We start from the raw sequence: 18,039 nt of genomic DNA, 5'->3' as shown, positions 1-18,039 counted from the left end.
CTATGGTGAATAATTCTTGGTCATAAAAAATTCAATCATGTTTTTCTAGAACATTTTTTTTTATCCTTTTCCCCTTTTTATATGCTGTACACAAAAGAGGAATGGTGAAACCATCATTTCTGAATAGCTGAAAAAACCTCAAACATCATGTTTCAGATGTTTTTTTCTTTTTTATTTTTGTCTAGTGTTCAATCCACAGGCAATTCAGTAGCAGATGTGATGTGTGTGTGTGCCTAATGGAGAGAGAAGAAAAAGAGAGGGGATTTTTTGTTCAAACTGAGCATTTAACAATTGCAAGTTTTATATTTCCTTTTTCTCAAGTAATGAATTCAAATTATTTCATAATGTCTTGTGTATCGAATCTGTGCTTCAGTGCAACCATACTAAAGGTGCTTATTAAATTACCATACCTACAATAATGTGTTAAACATTCTTTATGACAAATTTTATTTTTTCAACATCCCATTATCAAAACTCAAAGACCTTAAAAATCACCCATTCCAATTCAGTGAACAAAATGGAACCAATGCATTCAATACTGACAACTCAAAAAAACAAAGTCTAAGAAAAACTTTATAATTCCTGAACAACTGAAAATTGCCACTCCTCTTTACCATTATATGGTCAGTAACTTATGTCAATACAAATTACATACTTTTACAGCCATATAAACTAACTGTAATGGTCAAGACTTCACCTGTCTGCTAGATAAAAGCTCAGTAAAATTTCAGTTGCAATGGTAAAAGGTACCAGGGCTTTCAAAAATGTTAGTAACAGGTGGTATTTTTATAAAAATAAGAGGTTCCTTGTGTAAGTGATTCTAATTAAACACATTAGCGAATTTTCTCTCCATCAAATAGCTTTGTACAATCATGATTTCAGCTGGGTAAAATCTTGACAGAATATTTGAAAGGCTTGTGGTACGATGGAATATTGCTTCCTAAGCCAAACAGAAAGAGAAATCATGCTACTCAAAGAAAGAGACAGATTCAAACAGCATCAAAACAGATACAGATTCTGCAAAATGAACATTTTTCGGACTGATCTTAAGAAAGAAGACGTGTTTCAGCAAAACTGCTTTTTTCAATCATTTTTCTCCTAGATTTGGTCTGCATGGTTCGTATTTCAACAAAAAGATTAAACAAGACTTCTGGTAGTGATGTATGAGTTTGCTTTGAAATTTAACCTGCACAACACTTTTCATGACTTGCAACAACTTTTAAAAAATATTGCTCAACAAGTGGTTACAAGACACATGTTCTTTCGGAGGGATAATATATAAATGATATTAGTCAAGAAATATAAGGCTAGGATGGGTGGAAATATTTATCATTTTAGTTATGCAAGAATTGGAATTCAAGGAGATCAAGTTTTTCATCAGAGTCTTTTTTAAATTAGCATGTTTTGGAGTAAATCAAACATATATCTATACATGTGGTAAGATGCAATGTACCGTGGACATAAGACACATTGAATCCAACACAGATATCGAAACTGTAATTTATATGTTGAAATCAATTGCCCCTTATTGTTCTGATGGTTCTTTGCCTGATAAAATCTGCTGAACATTTAGTGAAAATTTAGTTGGTGGGAATTCAAAGTTCAGTGACAAAGGAAAGGTTCCTTTGTTCAACTTTTCCTCCCCCCTTCCCTCTCTCTTTCTCTCTCTCTCTTTCATCATGGTTTTAAGTACAATTTAGGAACTGTGACAAATCTCAAACAAATAAAAGTCATAATGACAAAAAGTTTCATCATAATTTGTTTCTACTAGTTAAGATATACCAGAACACAGTGACATTAGAACCAAACTAATATTCTGAATATCACAAGTTTAGACATTCAACTTTCAGAATCCTCATCTTTGAGGAGAAAAAAAAAATTCAAATGGAAACAAAATGAATATACACTAACCTGTCCAACGAGTCATGAATATTTCCGTATGAAGATTTACCAATCACAAAGAAATTTAGCAAGCGACCAGGCGCGATCTAAAGGTGGATTTATATTTAACAGTATATCAACCGTACTGGAAGATAACATGTTTAATAGGACAAGATTTTAAATGTTTGTGCTGTTTCAGAAATACAAATATCATGTGTGTAGGTCTTTTTTTTTTCCTCCCTCTAGATCGACTAGGTTAGTAACTGAAGATAGGTCGTTTGGTTTAGCACAGGTAAATCGTTTGAAAACAGGCAGCTTAAAATCCACACTTTGTTTGTGGGGGTACAAAATCATCATTTTTCTGTCTTTGTTCACAGCTGACTTTATTTAAAAGTCTCCGTTTTTTTTTTTTTAAAGAACACACGCACATGACACATGTGAAAATCTACCTTTAATACTTCTTCTATGGCATGGTTTTCCTTGAGGTCGCCTTTGTATGTGACAAAATCTTTAAGAGGCCACGGAAAGCTACTATTACCATACATCTATTCTGAATTACATTAGTCATTATTTACAAATACTTGCTTCCTTTAGAAGAGCATGAAAAATCAATGAAAAAAAAGCTTTGCACATCATTATACCCATAGAAAACTCAATATTTTTCACTTCACTTCTAAAGTTAGAGGACAAAGAACGAAATGCAGTCTTCTGTTTAGGTATATACATATGGAGATAGGGAAAAGGCATTACAAATTTAAGCACATACCCTGAAATTTCTAAGGGGTAATATTAGCAAAGGAAGGGGGATGGGTTGGTTATTTTTATGGAATTTTGGAATATCCCTATTTCCTTGACTCAGGTATTTTACTGCAAAATGGGCCTAATAAAGTTCAAGCACATATCCCAAAAGGCATTACAAATTTAAGCACATAACCTGAATTTTCTAATGGGTTTAGCTAAGGAAGGGGGGGGGGGGAGGGTGAGTTGGTAATTTATATGGAATTTTGGAATATATACTGGTATCCTCATTTCCTTGACTCAGATATTTCATTGCAAAATGCACAATATCCAAAAATCTCTAATGGGTGGCTAAACGGAAGGGGGTTGATGGGGGATGGGTTAATTTTCAAAGAAATCCAGGATATCCTATCTAAAAAAGTTTTTATCGCAAAAATTGTCCCCACCATCTGGATTTTCGCAGTGCCTGCCATTGGTCATTCCTCAAAGGTGTGGTGATACTTGAGTGACCCAGATTAAAGTGGTCTTTAATATGCTCTTTTACATTTAATTGATAAAACCATAACTGAAGAATTTCACTCATAAATTCCTCATATGGAATTATATCATGGAGGCAAAGGATATAATGAGTGCTTAATTCTCTAAATTCTCATCAAGTATTAATTCATTTAGTAATTTAATCAATAGCAAGTTCAAACAAATCAATTTTTTCTGAGGTTTCGGGCCCTTTTCAAAACTATTTTAATATTTAGGGTATTCAATTTTCAAATTCTTGACATTGTAACTGTTAAGATGAATTCTTTGAGAAAAAGTCTTTCCTCAACTGATGCCTATCTAAAGTAAAATATGTTTTAGCTTGATTCCATCAAATGTAGGCTATATTTTGTCACCTAAGAAATGCCAAAAAAAATATCATTGCATATCTGTGACAATTAAATAACAAAATGATTTTGAATTTGATGTTAACTGCAACTGTATTAAACTGTCTAAAGGACATATATACCCTACATTTTACTTCTCTATTTCAAAACAAATTATTGGTTATATAAACCTTCATTTTTAATTATTGATTCTTTACGCTAGTCTGTTATTATCCAGTTTAGCTCACTAATAGATAAAAGTATGAGCCGTGAATAGTTAACTTACATAATTATCGCTAAACACGATTAAAAAATCTTATTCGAAAACAATTTTTTTTACAGAAATCAATTTTTTCCCAATGCTCCATGCATAATGCTGGCGGGATTTTTGTTTCCTGTGGAAAAGTAGTGCAGACATTTAAGGATTTGTTTAAATTGATTAACATTAAGGAAAATGACAGATAAAAAAATCTGATGCATTTGAATTTCTCAAGTATACTTATATATAAACCTAAATTCAATGATGAATCTGACAAATGTGTATACTGATAACAGTAAACTTGATTAAGTTTAGAACTACAATATAAATTACACATATTTTTTTTCCTCATTGGGTTTATGAAAAAAAAAATTGTCTGCACATATGAAGGACATGAAAAATTTATGATTAAGAAACTAAACACTGTGTGGAGGGAAAAAAATTTAAATATCAATTGTAATATGCAATGCTGCATAAAAATGTATCTGGTTCCATGGTTGAGTGACAATTGTAAAGCACACATTCCCTTGTTGTAGGTCTAAACATGCATTACTGGGCATTATATTCATTCCTCCAACAATTAAAACTTAGAATATTTTATATATCCCTGTACTAAATGCCCTTGTTACCTAACAAAAGACAAAAATCAGAATGAAATGAGAATTAGATAACATTTACAGTTAAGATTTCAAGACAAGCACTTATAAACATTAATTGTAATTAACATTCTTATGAGATGAATATTTTATACTTAATAATTATCTTTTAAATCGCATTTCAAAAAGTTTGAGAGATTTCAAGTGCGATCAAAAAGGAGGAAAGGGGGGGGGGGGGAAATAGGATAGCCCCTTCAGCCTGATCTCGAGATGTGTTCAAGAAGTAGGGGTGGGGGTGGAGGGTTAAAAGGGTGATTCTGTGGACAACTTCATCCCCTTGCCCCTACCCCCCAGCAAACACATCTTCTGGGGCAAAAATATGAACAAAATCTCATTTACCCTTTGGCTATAACTTAGCCTATGGCCCCTCAATGGACTACCCTCCTTTTGAAAAAAACCTATTTGTGTATACAATAAAAAATGACAACTTTATCAAGGAAAATCAGATAGATAGGCCTGCCTTTAATATATTTACATGTTGTAAAAATTCAGACTTATCTTCAGGATTGATGTACTTAAAAGTTTGACTGTTACAAAACCAACAGGAAAAGTTATTAGTATCATTTGATAGCAAATGAATCATCCCACTCAAGTGAACTTGAATATGCCTGTCCATTTCTCTCTGTATAAAGCTTATAAAATATTACATGTAGCAACTACAGGAAACTTCACTGTAAAAATTCATTATCTTGTGCATTAAAGTTTTCCACATTTTATTTTATACTCTCACAGAGGGTGAATGCAATGTTACATTTTTTTTATACATCACAAGTGGTAAAAAGCTTCAAAATTAACACAACTTCGTGTATGCACCATTGCATAGAGATCAAACTGAAATCTGTGCTGATATTGATGCATCTAGAGGACAAAACCCCTCTTCCTTTCTTTCTTTCTCTTTCTTTCTTTCTTTCTCTCTCTCTCTCTTTTTCTCTCTCAATCAAAGCTGAGATCCATTTCACCAGCAACTGGTAGAATAGTATCTCAACAGCAGTGAAAAATAAAAGATGCAAAACCAAACAATCATCCAACCTATCTCTCTCTGAGAATATGCTGTTTACAAACAATAATATATCAAGAATACTAAAAGCTTCTCTTTCTTCCTCTCTCAAAGCATCATTGCTTCCAAATATTTCGTTCTCTCGATTTCGATTCATGCATCCCTCTCTGACAAACAGAAGCAGTTACTAATATTGTTACAAACTTAAATCTCTCTCTCTCTTTCTGACAAATGTAAGCAGAACTGTTGCTTATATTGCATTAGAACTAGAGTCTCTCTCTTTCTTTCTCTAAAAAAAATGTAGCAGTATAATTCAACCAGTGCCAATTCTAAGCATTTACTTGGAGGTATGGAAATGAAAGCATCAGAATCAGAATGGGATGAACTCAATCAATACATCATGTTGCCATTCTCTCTATGTCATCTTCCAGTACGTAGCTATTTTAGAAATTCTTATGTCAAGCTCCTTAAAAGCTTGACTCAATAATTATATTTGTCCAAAATCTATCTAGACTTCATTGACATGACTTGTTTTTTTCTCTCAATTGCTAGATTCAGGTTCATCAATAATGGTTCAAAGAAATATAGTTCCGCAAATTAAAGCCATTATGTGTTCATGATTACTAAAATATAAAGCAGGATGAAAATTCGATTGATTTTGTTTTTTGGGGTTTTTTTTCTCAGGGATTTACCTGCAAGTCTTGAATTCTTTAGCTAGTCTAATGCCAAATTTACCTTTTTCACCATGTATGTTTGGAATGCACAATATTATACCTTCTGGATGAAAAAAATCCTTTTCATATCAATTAATGCTTCACTGGTACAATTTCGCTTTCTTCTAAACAAATTAATTTTAAATGTAGAGATGTTATAAAAGAAATAAGTGTAAGATTCGGCTATTATGACTACAATAAAATGACATAGATTTCCTTCAAAGTTTACGATTATGAATACAATGCATTGAAACATGTGCACAACTTACTTGCTTATATCATTCAACTATATGATAGTATATATTTTTGTTTATGTCAAACATATTTAAACCAAATCATGACCTAGATATTTATGCAACATGAATCTTATTTATTTGACCTAAAATATATCACTGACAGTAAATATTGCATTAAATAGACTATCAAACTGTTTACAATCTGTTTCATTGCACATGTATTGACTACTGCAGATACAAGTACATGTTTTTCTTTTGACAATTTTTTTTTCCAAGGGGGGGGGGGGTTGCTGTAAGCATACTTTAACAATATTTTTAAGTAAGCTTTTAAGTTTTGAACTGGCCTTTAAAATATTTTCCCCAAATAATGAGAAATTGCAGATATTAATTAAATCTTTTAAATCATATCATATAATTTGTCATCATATCATGTATGGTGTACACTCGACAGTTGAGACTAAAATTCCAGCAATTCCCTCATTTTCCTCTTCAACAAGTGATGGAATCATGAAAAATCTGCAATTATTCATATGCTCAGATTTTAAGTCTATTTCTAAGGCTTTTACGTTGTATAATATTTCATGTAAAAGTAGGTCTATGCAACAGTACAATCTAAAAACAATATACAGGTATACACTAATTACAACTCTGAGGTTAGAAATTTTAAAATTAAAAGAATTATATGATAATAACAGACTATAGATCTCAATAAGTTTCAATGCAAAAATCTGACATGATTTTTACAATCGTCTAAAGTGTTCCAGTCACCAGAGTTTCAGTTTTAGTCTGAGCTTAAACCCTTTTTATGATTAGTTTTCATAATTGTCATTTTATAAAGATTTTACAAAAAACACAAGTGAATTAATTTAAATTACTTTTTGTAAATCCAGAGCATACAAAGCATTTGTTAAAACACAAATAAAGTTAATACCTTTTCATCCAAATATTGCCTTCCTTCAAAAACCAACAACACCTGTTCTTCAATACCTTTGTTGCAATAAAACTGAAGATGAAAAGCTTGTACAAACACCATGCAAAAATCACTAAACAGTTAGTATATATAAATGGCCTCCAATCTGCGGCGCCCCGACATATTCAATAAAGAAATGGATTGGTTCACAGACAAGAAAAATTATGCATAAACACTTCAACTTGCATCCAAGAAAAATGCACCCAATGTAACAATGAATGTTTCTGTGACATCGAATTGACCTCGCCAAACTAACTGATTAAACGCCACCAAGAAGATATCTGCTTAAACTGCGAACAAAGAAAACGCCAAGAAGTGGTTGTACACAAGTGCGAATAAATATGCCGGGGAAATGATAATGCTAGGTTGGAATATATAATCGACATTAATATCGGTAGCAAGGGATGGCCGTGGACACATTTTCACCAGATTGCACGCGGGATTTCCCCTTGTAAACAAAAATCAAACACCCCTAAATATACACCAAAATAAAGTTTAACATCTCTACAAGTGTACACTGATGTTAGCAATTGAAAATCGGTACAAAAACAGAGACCTTTTCTCTCAAGAATGCAGCGAGCGCCGGCCAGGAAAATCTATAAGTTTTGATTAACAGTGTTAAACATAGAAATTTATCATTGATATCACTTCAAAACACAAGCATCTTCAGACGTTAAAACGGTATCCCCAACTTACCTGTGCATCTGTAGACAATCTTGAAGCTTTCCATGCAACACAGACACCAAAATATGCTCAAATAAACGATTAATTGTTCTGCAGTTGTTTTCCAAAGAAAATGGAAGGTTGGAGTCGAGTTTTAGGGTTGAGCGCATGTAAATCGACAAATGTGTGACGTCACAAAGTATTGCAAACAATATAAAGATAGCATTGTGTGTATAAAGCGTCCTTTTCGGGTAATCCACTTGCTTTGGGGTGGCATTTCGTTAGTAATTGGTTAATTATACTGAGTAAAATTTGAAATTTTATTGACATGCTTTTATTTATGGTAAAAACATGGAAAACTCCGTGAAAGAAAGGTTTATTTATAAACACAGGGAGATATTTTTAGAAACTGAGAAACTGACATGTACTGAAAATTAGTACAAAACAGGTGTATATGCCACTGAATTACTACTGTAATATAACAATGAAAAAACGAGTAATTAATCATTAAATGTTATAAAAGTGATACTGATCATATATGAACTATAATCGGATATATAAATTGTGGATTATATATAAACATTAAATTCCAGGTGATACACATACATGTATAGGGTGCCCAGTGCCCACCCCCTCCTTTCACCGTTTCACAGATTTTTTTTTGGAAGGAAAGAAGGAAGGGGCATTTGTTTCATTTTCAACCATGGATTCTTATGTAAAATTAAATACAATTCGAGGAAATAATTTAAAACATAATTAAATCATTGATATCTTTACCGATATATAAACGTACAAAATTATTTTCAATAACTTCATTTCTATTTTCCCTGTTAATGATAGTGATATAGAAAAATTATAATTTAATTGTATAACTTTTGTACATAAGGATGTGAGAAAGTGGACTGGTTTTTTAAACATGCTGATCAGCTGAAAATAATATTATCTAAGCTACATACGTTAGCCTGGGTTGGGTAAGGAATTTATAATTAAAATTATGTGGATGTGCATGAAAAAGCACCTAATTCAACTTGGGTGTGCAGTGTGCACCATATAGAGATTACAAGGTTGAGGAGGGGAAAAGTAATGGGTACAGACTCGGGTCAAGGAGTTTTTTTTCCTTGAGGGGTCGGGGTGGTCCACCATAGTCGAAAAAATATTTCCTTCCCAAAATTTTATTGACAGGCGATCAAAAAAAAAAAAACACATCGTAGCTACTCTCCCAAACGTGAGAAATCAATTTCGATGGGGTGGGTGGGTGGGTTGGTGTTAGTCGTTGACTTTTAAAGCTTCATCCTTAGAACATATCATAACTTAATAGAGATCCGTTTTCAAGGAGGGGCCCGAGTTTTCTTTGATAACTCGAGCGACTAGCAGGCCTGACAAAGGGCACCTGTTTTGTTAATTCTAGTGACTAGCAAGCCTGACAAAGGGCACCTGTCTTGTCAACTCTAGTGACTAGCAGGCCTGACAAAGGGCACCTGTTTTGTTATCTCTAGTGACTAGCAAGCCTGACAAAGGGCACCTGTCTTGATAACTCTAGTGACTAGCAAGCCTGTCAAAGGGCACCTGTTTTATTATCTCTAGTGACTAGCAGGCCTGACAAAGGTCACCTGTTTTGTTATCTCTGACTAGCAACCTGACAAAGGTCACCTGTTTTGTTAACTCTAGTGACTAGCAGGCCTGACAAAGGTCACCTGTCTTGTTAACTCTAGTGACTAGCAGGCCTGACAAAGGACACCTGTTTTGTTAATTCTAGTGACTAGCAGGCCTGACAAAGGTCACCTGTTTTGTTAATTCTAGTGACTAGCAGGCCTGACAAAGGTCACCTGTTTTGTTATCTCTAGTGACTAGCAGGCCTGACAAAGGTCACCTGTTTTGTTAACTCTAGTGACTAGCAGGCCTGACAAAGGTCACCTGTCTTGTTAACTCTAGTGACTAGCAGGCCTGACAAAGGGCACCTGTCCTGTTAGTTCTACTACCTGGTAGGCCTGACAAAGGGCACCTGTCTTGTTAATTCTAGTGACTAGCAGGCCTGACAAAGGACACCTGTTTTGTTAATTCTAGTGACTAGCAGGCCTGACAAAGGGCACCTGTTTTGTTAATTCTAGTGACTAGCAGGCCTGACAAAGGGCACCTGTTTTGTTAATTCTAGTGACTAGCAGGCCTGACAAAGGTCACCTGTTTTGTTAATTCTAGTGACTAGCAGGCCTGACAAAGGGCACCTGTCCTGTTGGCTCTAGTGACTGGCAGCTCTGACAAAAGAGAGCTGTCCTGTTAGTTCTAGTGACTGGCAACCTTGACAAAGGGTACCTATTCTGTAAGCACTAGTGACCCTCAGGCCTGACAAATGGTATCTGTCCCATTCACTCTAGTCAAGTAGGCCTGTCAAATGGTGGTTTCTCTGTAAGTTCTATGCTTCGCAGGCCTTACAAAAGGTATACCTCCCTATAAGCTCTAGTGACTTGCAGGTTGGACAAAGGGATCTTGTCACGTTAGCTCTAGTCAAGCAGGCATTACTAAGAAAGGGTGCCTGTCCTGATATTTCTAGGTACTAGCAGGCCTGACAACGTAGCTCTAGTAATTGGCAACCCTGACAAAGGGTACCTATCCTGTTAGCTCTAGTGACTGGCAATCCTGACAAAGGGTACTTATCCTGTTGGGTCTAAGGACTGGCAACTCTTACAAAGGGAACTTGTCCGGTTAGCTCTAGTGAGTGGCAACACTGAGAAAAGATACCTGTCCTGTCAGCTCTAGTGAATTGCAAATCTGCCAAATTGTAGCTTTCCTGTTACATCTTGTGGCTAAAAGTGAAAGGACTGACAAAATGTACATTTCCTGTTAGCCCTAGTGTTTGGCAACTCTGACAAAGGGTGCCTCTCCTCTTAGCTCTAGGGACTGTTAACCCTGACAAACTAGTGACTGTCAACCTTCAGAAATGTACCTATTCTGTAAGCGCTAGTGAGTTGCAGACCTGACCTGCCTGTCCCATTCCCTTTAGTTAAGTAGGATTGACAAATGGTACCTGTTCCGTTAATTCTGTGCAGGCAGGTGTGATAAAAGGGTACCTTCCTGTTAGCTCTAGTGACTGGCAATCCTGACAAAGGGTACCTGTCCAGGATTGACAAATGGCTACTTGTCTTGTTATCTTTAGTGACTAGCAGTCCTCACATAGGGCATCTGTCCTGTTAGCTCTAGTGACTGGCAACATCGACAAAGGGTACCTATCCTGTTAACTCAACTGATAAACAGGTCTGACAAAGGGTACCACTGTAAGCTCTTGTGACTAGCAGGTTTGTCAAAAGATACCCGTTCACTTTAGTCAAGCAGGCATTCCTGACAAAGGATATATGTCCTGTAAGCTTTGGTGACTGGCAACCCTGACAAAGGGTACCTGTCCTGTTATATAGCTGTAGTAACTGGCAACCCTGACAAAGGGTACTTGTCCTCTTATATAGCTCTAGTGACTTTCAATCCTGACAAACTGTACTTGTCCTGTTATATAGCTCTAGTGACTGGCAACCCTGACAAAGGGTACCTGTCCTGTTATATAGCTCTAGTGACTGGCAACCCTGACAAAGGGTACCTGTCCTGTTATATAGCTCTAGTGACTGGCAACCCTGACAAAGGGTACCTGTCCTGTTATATAGCTCTAGTGACTGGCAACCCTGACAAAGAGTACCTGTCCTGTTATATAGCTCTAGTGACTGGCAACCCTGACAAAGGGTACCTGTCCTGTTAGCTCTATATATAGTCCAGCAGGCTTGACAATTAAAGGGCTACATGTAAGCTCTAGTAACTAGCAGGCTTGACAAAAGATACCTGTCCAGTTCGCTCTAGTCAGGCAGGCATAACAAAGGATGCGACAGGCAGGCCTGATAAATAGTAACTGCCCTGTTTGGACTAAGTTTTAAGCAGGCCTGAAGAAGGGTACCTGTCCTGGTTACTCTTGTGACTCGCACCCCTGAAAATGGTACCTCCATGTTAGATATATTGACTTGCAGGCCTAACAAAGGCTATGTGTCCCGTTAGCTCTAGTCAAGGGCTTGAAAAAGGTACCTCTCTGTAAGCTCTAGTGACTAAAAGGTACCTATCTTGTTTGTTCTGTTAACTGGCAGTCCTGACAAAGGGTTCCTGTCCTGTAAGTTTTAGTGACTGGCTACCTTTACAAAGGGAATCTGTCCCGTTTGCTCCAGTGACTAGCAGGCCTGAGAAAGAGAACCCGTCCCGTTAGCACTAGTAAAACTGAAAACCTTGACAAAAAGTAACTGTCCTGTTTGCCTTCGTGACAAGAAGTCCTGACAAAGAGTACCTGCCCAATTTGCCTTAGGTGACAAGCAGGCTTTTCATTTATTTTTTTATTGATACAAAATTGTATTCACTTTTATTTTTGAATCAAATTTTGTATAAATAAAAATAATTGACAACCATGCCTGACAAAGAGTACCTGTCCTGTTAGGTTTAGTACCTGGAAACCCTAAAAATGGCACCTACGTGAAGGCTCTTAAGTGACTGACAGGACTGACAAAGTGTTCCTATCCTGTTATCTCTTGTAAATGTTACCCATGACAAAGGGCACCTGTCCTGTTAGCTTAAGCGACTAGCAGGTCTGACAAAAGAAACAGTCCAGTAGCTCAAGTGAATGTTAATCCTGACAAAGGGTATCTATTCTGTTAGCTCAAGTGAATTTCAACCCTTGCAAAGATTACCTATCCTATTAGCCCTAGTGACTGGCAATCATGACAAAAGGCACCTGTCCGGTTAGCTCTAGTGACTGGCAAACCTGACAAAGGGCACCTATTTAAATAGCTCTAGTGACAAGCAGTCCTGAAAAACGGTGCCTGCCCTGTTAGCTCTAATGCCTGTCAACCTGACAAAGGTTATCTATTTTGTTAGCGCTAGCGAATGGCAAACCTGACAAAGGGCACCTACTAGTATTCTATGAGCTCTAGTGATTATCAACCCTAAAAAGGGCACCTGTCCCGTTAGGTTTTCGACTGGCAGGTCTGGCAAAATGTACCTGTCCTGTTAGCTCTAGTGCCTTGCAGGCATGACAAACGATGCATGTCCTGTTAGCTCTAGTGAATTTCAACCAAGACAAAGGGCAACTGTCCTGTGAGGTCTTGTAACTGTCAACCCTTACAAAGGGAACCTGTCCTGTTAGCTCTAGTGATTGGCAACCCTGACAAAGGTCACCTGTCCTGTCATCTCTTGTGACTGTCAACCCTGACAAAGGGTACCTATCCTGTTATATAGCTCTAGTGACTGGCAGGCCTGACAAAGGGTACCTTCCTGTTATATAGCTCTAGTGACTGGTAACCCTGACAAAGGGTACCTGTCCTGTTATATAGCTCTAGTGACTGGCAGGCCTGACAAAGGGTACCTTCCTGTTAGCTCTAGTGACTGTCAACCCTGACAAAGGGCACCTAGCTGTCTAGTCATTTCTAGTAACTGGCAACCCTGTGAAAGGGTACCTATCCTGTCAGCTCTAGTGACTGGCAAGACTGCCAAAGGTTACCTGTTCTGTTACATCTTGTGGCTGATAGGACTGACAAAGTGTTCCTGTCCTGTTAGCTCTAGAGACTGGCAACCCTTACAAAGGATAGTTGCCCTGTTAGCTCCTGTGCCTGGCAGACGTAACAAAAGGTACCTGTCCCGTTAGCTTTGTATATAGCAAGCCTGAAAATTAAAGGGCTACTTGTTTTGTAAGCTCTAGTGACTAGCAGGCCTGACAAAAGATACCTGTACCGTTCCCTCGAGTCAGGCAGGCATAACAAAGGGTGCCTGTTCTGTTAGCTATAGTGACTAGCAAGGCTGACAAAGGGAACCTGTCCCGTTTGGCCTAGTGATTTGCAGACCTGATAAAGGACACCCATCACATAAGCTCTATTGACTGGAAACCCTAAAAAGGGTACCTCTGCGGCAATCTTTAGTGACTCGGAGATCTGACAAAGGGTACTTGTCTTGTTTGCTCTAGTGACAGGCAGGCCTGGTAAATAGTAACTACAGCAAAACTCGTTTAGTACGAACACGGATATTGTGAATTCACGGATATAGCGAAGTTATCTTGGATCCCCAGCTTTTTAAATTTAACTTATTCTTTATACGGATATAATGAATTACGGATATAGCGAAGTTATTTCATAGGTCCCAGTGACTTCGTTCTAACCGAATTTACACTGTTTAGACTAAGTTAAAAGCAGGCCTGAGAAAGAGCACCTGACCTGTTTAATCTTGTGACTAGCAACCTTAAAAATGCGTACCTCCATGTTAGGTCTAATGACTGGTAGACATAACAAAAGCCAACTGTCCCCTTAGCTCTAGTCAAGCAGGCTTGAATAAGGTACCTCCCTGTAAGCTCTAATGACTACCTGGTAGCATGCATGAAAATGGGTGCCGAGTGACTAGTAGTCCTTGCATAGTGTGCCTTTCCTGTTAGATTTAGTGCCTAGCAGGCCTTACGTAGGGATTCTGTCCTGTTAGCTCTAGTGACTAGCAGGTCTGATGAAGGGAACCTGTCTCGTTTGCTCTAAATGACCAGCAGGCATGCATGTCAAAATGTCAAAGGGTACCTGTCCCATAAGCAATAGTGACTGGAAACCCTGACAAAGGGTTCCTGTCCTGACTAACGGGCCTGGCAAAGAGTACCTGTCTAAATAGTTCTAGTGACTAGCAGGCCTGACAAAAAGTACCTGTTATGTTTGCCATAGTCACAAGCAGGCCTGACAAAAGGAACCTGTCACGTTTGCCCTTAGTGACAAGCAGGCCTGACAAAAAGGTACCTCCCTGTGAGCTCTAGTCACTGGCACTCCTGACAAAGGGTATACCTGTTCCGTTCGCTATAGTCAAAGTGGCCTGACTAAGGAGAACTATATACTAGCCTGAGAAAGGGTACTTGTCCTGTGACTCTCGTGCCTATTAGATCAGACAAAGGGAACCTGTCCAGTTTGCCCTAGTGACTAGCAGGCATGACAAAGAGCACCCATCGCGTTATTCTAATGACTGGTAACCCTTACAAAAGGTACCCGTTCTGTTAACTATAGGAACTAGAAGGTCTGACAAAGGGAGCTTTTCCCGTTTGCTCTAGTAAGTAGCAGGCCTATCAAAGTGCACCTGTCCCGTTAGTCCTAGGACTGGTAGCCCTGAAAAAGGGTACCTACTGGGAGTATCTCGTTTGCTCTATTTACTGCAAGGCCTGGAAAAGGTTTCCTGTCCTGTACGTTTTAGTGACGGGCAACCCTTAAAAGGGTATCGGTCCCGTTTTATCTAGTGACTAGCAGGCCTGAGAAAGATAAACTTTTGCACTAGTGACTGAAAATCCTGACTAAAGTACCTGTCCCACTTGCCCTAAGTGACAAGCAGACTTGTTTTTTATTGATCCAATTTTATTCACTTTTATGTGTGAATTATATTTTGTATAAATAAAATAATTAAAAATAAGTGACAACCATGCTTGACAAAGAGTATCTGTCCTGTTAGCTCTAGTAACTGGAAACTCTAAAAAAAAAAAAGCTCCTACGTGAAAGCTCTTAAGTGACTGACAGAGTGTCCCTATCTTGTTAGCTCTAGTGACTGTTAAACATTACAAAGGGTATCTGTCCTGTTAGTTTTAGCGACTAGCAGGTCTGACAAAAGAAAATGTCCAGTAACTCCAGTGAATGTTAGCCTCACAAAAGGTACCTATTCTGTTAGCTCCAGTGACTATCAACCCTGGCAAAGGGTATCTATTCTGTTAGCTCAAGTGAATTTCAACCCTTGCAAAGACTACCTGTCCTATTAGATCTTGTGACCTGCAATCATGACAAAAAGCACCTGTCCGGTTAGCCCTAGTGACTGGCAACCCTGATAAAGGGTACCTATCTAATTAGCTCTATTGACTAGCAGTCCTGAAAAACGGTGCCTGTCCTGCTAGCTCTAGTGACTGTCAACCTCTGTCCTGTTAGCTCTTGCAACCGACAACCCTGACAAATGGCATCTATTCTGTAAGCTCTAGTGATTATCAACCGTGAAAAAGGGCACCTGTCCTATTAGGTTTTCGACTGGCAGGTCTGGCAAAAAGTACCTGTCCTGTTAGCTCTAGTGACTGTCAACCCTGACAAAGGGTACCTAAATCTAATAGCTCTAGGAATTATAAACCTGTCCTGTTATGTTTTGCAACTGGCAACCTTGACAAAGGGCACCTATCCTGTTAGCTCTAGTGACTGGCAACACTGTCAAATGGTACATATCCCATTAGCTCTAGTGACTGGATACCTTGACAAAGGACACGCGTCCTGTTAGCTCTAGTGACTGAAAACCCTGTTAAAGGACAACTATTCTGTTAGTTCTAAATGAATATTAACCCTGACAAAGAGTACCTGTCCTGTTATAGAACTCTAGTGACTGGCAGGCCTGACAAAGAGTACCTTCCTGTTAGCTCTAGTGACTGTCAACCCTGACAAAGAGTACCTGTGCTGCTGGCTCTAATGACAAGCAGGTCTAACAAAGAGTACCCATCTTGTTTAGCTCTAGTGACTGTCAACCTTCTGAAATAGTACCTGTCCTGTTAGCTCTAGTGAATGTCAACCCTGACAAAGAGTACCTGTGCTGCTGGCTCTAATAACAAGCAGGTCTAAAAAAGAGTACCCATTTTTTTTAGCTCTTGTGACTGGCAACTCTTAAAAGGGAATCTGTCTTGTAGGAGTGAAACATTGCATCTCCTTCACGGTACATTCCATACCATATAATTTTGTGGATACAGCGGTGAATCATTTCACTCCTAAAGTGTCTTGTTAGCTCTAGTGACTAGCAGGCCTGACTGAGAGACTGAAAACTATGGCCACCTTTGTTGCAAATATTGCTTTGGGAAGAAACAATAATAAATATAGGATAAAAATACAAAAGTTTTATTAACATTTTTTTTTTGATATTTCAATACGGTACAAAATTACCATGTTTAATCATAAAACAATCAAGACAAGAGCCTAAAGTCTTAGTCTACTTAATATACATGTTTAGTAAAACAATACTGAAGTAACATATAGAGAAAATCTGCTTTTAATGAACTGTACAAAACAACAATGGGAGAGGATTATATACAAATAATGAATACAATTGCACCAAAGTAATTTCTAACAATTTCTTTTGATTCATTTCAAGCATATTTTACTGTTAATATCATTAAGAATACCTCAGTTTCAAATCTTAATCTAAATCCTAATCGAAGTCTTCAAAATTCTTATTGACAATCAATAACAAAGATAATGTACAATATCTGTACCTAGCTTAGCACTTGAACATATGTTAAAAATATACATCGTAATCAACTTGATAATAAGTATTATAATTGTGATCAGGAGACTTAATCTTTTAATTATTCTTTGAGCATCATAATCAACAAAATATGTAACCAAAACCTGAAAGTTAACACAGAGAAGGGAAATAACTCTTTGTGAAATTTTACAATCATGCAAGTATAAAAATATGCACATTTTCAGCATATAAAAAATGTGTACACATATTGAAGTATACTTCCATGATGCAAGGGTCCCTTTTTTATAATGGGAAATTTTTTTGTGGGAAGAATTTTTGGTAATCAAGTTCTCTCAATGAACAGTGAACATAAAACTGCATAATTATATGAGAGATTATGGCAATTTGATTTGTTACCGGTACTCATACAAGTTCTTTTCCAATGAGAAAAGTAATAACTTAGAAAACAGTCAACATTAAACATAATATTTATGACATATACAAACAATGTACCTACAGTTATATTTCTGTTTACCTCTCCAATAATTCAAATGGATTTCATATAAAATCAACAACAATAATACACAACAAAAATATATAACAATATAAAAATGAGAAAGCAGGTTCTAACAATAAGAACCTGATTAACAATTGTCATACATGGATTTCTAATTATGAATCTCTTAATTCATATGTAGCAATCAAGAATAAGAGATATACAACCATATATGTTACAAATATTAAGAGCTCTTATTTGAAAGGAGCTTTGCCATTTTGTTGTTTGCAATGAAAGATGCATGTAGGTATTCAAAATACAGATCTAATCAAGTCTTGAAAT

At 37.1% G+C, this 18,039-nt stretch overlaps 2 protein-coding genes across 2 annotated transcripts in view; one reads left to right on the top strand and one right to left on the bottom strand.

Moving 5' to 3' along the window:
* The window catches only part of LOC134264058 (transmembrane and ubiquitin-like domain-containing protein 1), a 39,983-nt gene extending 38,584 nt beyond the window's left edge, over positions 1-1,399 (top strand). The window contains exon 4 of the transcript XR_009991442.1: positions 1,384-1,399. The gene's annotated coding sequence lies outside the window, so the exon portion shown is untranslated. The remainder of the gene's footprint in view (positions 1-1,383) is intronic.
* Positions 1-8,161, bottom strand: part of LOC134264052 (bromodomain adjacent to zinc finger domain protein 2B-like) — a 35,202-nt gene extending 27,041 nt beyond the window's left edge. Inside the window, exon 1 of the mRNA XM_062746350.1 lies at positions 8,007-8,161. The gene's annotated coding sequence lies outside the window, so the exon portion shown is untranslated. The remainder of the gene's footprint in view (positions 1-8,006) is intronic.
* Positions 8,162-18,039: the final 9,878 nt, after the last annotated feature.

The sequence above is a fragment of the Saccostrea cucullata genome, unplaced genomic scaffold (genome assembly GCF_032062105.1).
Source record: "Saccostrea cucullata isolate Sc308-1 unplaced genomic scaffold, CSIRO_AGI_Scuc_v1 ctg793, whole genome shotgun sequence".
Classification (NCBI taxonomy): domain Eukaryota; kingdom Metazoa; phylum Mollusca; class Bivalvia; order Ostreida; family Ostreidae; genus Saccostrea; species Saccostrea cuccullata.
This window is presented reverse-complemented; position numbering and strand designations above follow the sequence as displayed.